Below are 2,912 nucleotides of genomic sequence, written 5' to 3'. Positions count from 1 at the left end.
AAAACAATGCATGCTCATTTTACATCGATGATGAGAGCGGGATCTGAACCCACACCCTTTTGAACTAGAAACTTAGTCTAGCGCCTTTGACCAAGTTGGCCACCTCATCCACTTATCGTGTTTCCGAATAAACTCGTCGCCAAAACGAAGCATGTTCATTTTACATGGATGATGAGAATGGGATTTGAACCCACGCCCTTTCGGCTAGCACCTTTATCAAGCACAATAGACCAATTCGGCCACGTCATCCGCGTATCGTGTTACCTAATCAACCGAGCACAAAAACGAAGCATGTTCATTTTACATCGATGATGAGAGTGGGATTTGAACCCACGCTCTTTCGTACTAGAATCTTAATCTAGCGCCTTAGTCCCACTCGGCCATCTAATCCACTTATCGTGTTGCCTAATAAACCCATCACAAAAAACGAAGCATGTTCATTTTACATCGATGATGAGAGTGGGATTTGAACCCACGCTCTTTCGTACTAGAACCTTAATCTAGCGCCTTAGTCCCACTCGGCCAACTCATCCGCTTATCATGTTGTCTAATAACCTTGTCACCAAAATGAAACATGTTCATTTTACATCGATGATGAGAGTGGGATATGAACCAACACCCTTTCGGACTAGAACCTTAATCTAGCGCCTTTGACCACCTCATCTGGTTATCATGTTGCCTAATCAACCCATCACAAAAACGAAGCATGTTCATTTTACATCGATCATGAGAGTGGGATTTGAACCCACGCCCTTTTAGACTAGAACCTTAATTTAGCACCTTAGACTAACTAGCCAACCTCATCAACTTATCTTGTTTCCTAATCAACTCATCGCCAAAATGAAGCATGTTCATTTTACATCGATGATGAGAGTGGGATTTGAACCCACGCCCTTTCGGACTAGAAACTTAATCAAGCGCCGTTGACCAAGTTTGCCACCTCATCCGCTTATCGTGTTGCCTAATAAACTCATCGCGAAAACGACCCATGTTCATTTTTCATCGATGATGACAGTGTGATTTGAACCCACCCCCTTTCGCAATAGAACCTTAATCTAGCGCCTTACACCAACTCGGCCACCTCATCCTCTTATCTTGTTGCCAAATCAACCCGTCGCCAAAACGAACCATGTTCATTTTACATCAATGATGAGAGTGGTATTTGAACCCACCCCCTTTCGGTCTAGAACCAAAGCGAAGCATTTTCAATTTACATCGATGATGAGAGTGGGATTTGAACCCATGCCCTTTCAGACTATAACCTTATTCTAGCGCTTGAGGCCAACTCGGCCACCTCATCCACCTAATCAACCCGTCCCCATAACGGAGCATGTTCATTTTACATCGATGATGAGAGTGGGATTTGAACCAACGCGTTTTTGGACTAGAACCTTAATCTAGCGCCTTATACCAACTCGGCCACCTCATCGCCCTATCGTGTACCCTAATAAAACCGTCACCAGAACGAAGCATGTTCATTTTACATCGATGATGAGAGTGGGATTTGAACCCATGCCCTTTCAGACTATAACCTTATTCTAGCGCTTGAGGCCAACTTGGCCACCTCATCTGCCTATCGTGTTTCCTAATCAACCCGTCCCCATAACGAAGCATGTTCATTTTACATCGATGATGAGAGTGGGATTGGAACGCACGCCCCTTCGGACCAGAACCTTAACGTAACGGTGTCGAGTTATTATGCAAGTGCGTGTGGAAACGAGGCGGGACCGCGGGGGTCTCGAACCAAAGAGCAAGTGAGGGAGGAGGAAGAGAGAGAACTGGCTACGCAGGACCGGGGATACACAGGGACACGGCCCTTCAGCACGGAGAACGCGAACGAACACCGACACAGACAGATGCGAATGACTAAATATATATATTAAGAAAATTATGGCTAACACGACTACAACCCTCGATGGGGCACAGGTTGGTTACAACCGAACAGGCCGGCGAACAGATGCCGATGCCTGTTCGCTTCGACGCACAAAGGGGTAGCCGGTCGGAGGTGCTGCCGGAAGCACTCGGGCGTTCCTCGAAACAGCGCAAGCCTCCTCGGAACCCTGCACAGAAAGCTCTGGAGCTCAAGAAGGAAGGAAACAGAGAGAGAGAGAAGCGTCCAGAAACGGTCCGACAGCACTTCGTTCTCTCCACGCGAGATCCCTGCAATAGCTCTTTCCTGCTCCTTATATAGGCCGACTAGCAGGCCGTCATGTCAGCTTTATTCCCTGTCCCTTTTGGACAGGGATTCGCTTCGTCCTTCACGCATCCGCGTAGTTACGCCGCCGACTCGTACAGTTCCTTCGCTCGCGCGCGCGACCGAAAAGACTGTTCGCGCGGTCTTTGTCTCCACTTGTGTTAGGGCCCGTTCCCGCCGATTATCCTCCTAATTCGCTTCTATGTACAACTCGGAGCGTGCGCGCGTGAAGAACCGGTTCCCACGCCTTGGTGCGCCGATTCCGCCTATGGACGGTTTTCTTCACGACATCCGCCCCCACCTAACCGTGCATCCTCCGGTATGCACCAAGAGAGCTGGGACGGAGAAAACCGGCCCGTCTTCATTTCTTCGCCCGTCGGTTCTTCCTCGTTTTCGGATCTTTCGTCACTGCTGACTAGGAGAGCTGGGTCTGGCTCGTCGTCGTGTCGCTTCTTGAACGCTTTGATCCGCTTCCCTGCAACCGGTATCGCCATTCTCGTGCCGTCTAGTTCCGCCAGGTGATATGTCCCGTTGTCATTGGCGCTCCGCACCACGTAAGGCCCGAACCACCTTCGTGCGAACTTCCGTGTAGCTCGGTGCTGGTTGTCGAGGCTGCTGTCGTAGACGAGCACCCAGTCACCTTCGTCGATTTTCTTCAGTCGGAGCCGGTGCGTTCGGTCGAACCGGGCTTTGTTCTTTGTCCTCGCCACCCGGAGCT

The 2,912-nt window shown here is 49.8% G+C and overlaps 1 non-coding gene across 1 annotated transcript; it reads right to left on the bottom strand.

The window, feature by feature from the left end:
* Window positions 1-309: 309 nt before the first annotated feature.
* On the bottom strand, window positions 310-390 carry TRNAL-AAG (transfer RNA leucine (anticodon AAG)). Its single transcript has one exon. It is a non-coding gene; the product is annotated as a tRNA-Leu (tRNA).
* Between the last annotated feature and the right edge of the window lie 2,522 nt (window positions 391-2,912).

This window comes from Azolla caroliniana, unplaced genomic scaffold, assembly GCF_043228905.1.
Source record: "Azolla caroliniana isolate FFs.n. ecotype wild unplaced genomic scaffold, voAzoCaro1.0.p SCAF_22, whole genome shotgun sequence".
In the NCBI taxonomy this organism is placed as follows: domain Eukaryota; kingdom Viridiplantae; phylum Streptophyta; class Polypodiopsida; order Salviniales; family Salviniaceae; genus Azolla; species Azolla caroliniana.
This window is presented reverse-complemented; position numbering and strand designations above follow the sequence as displayed.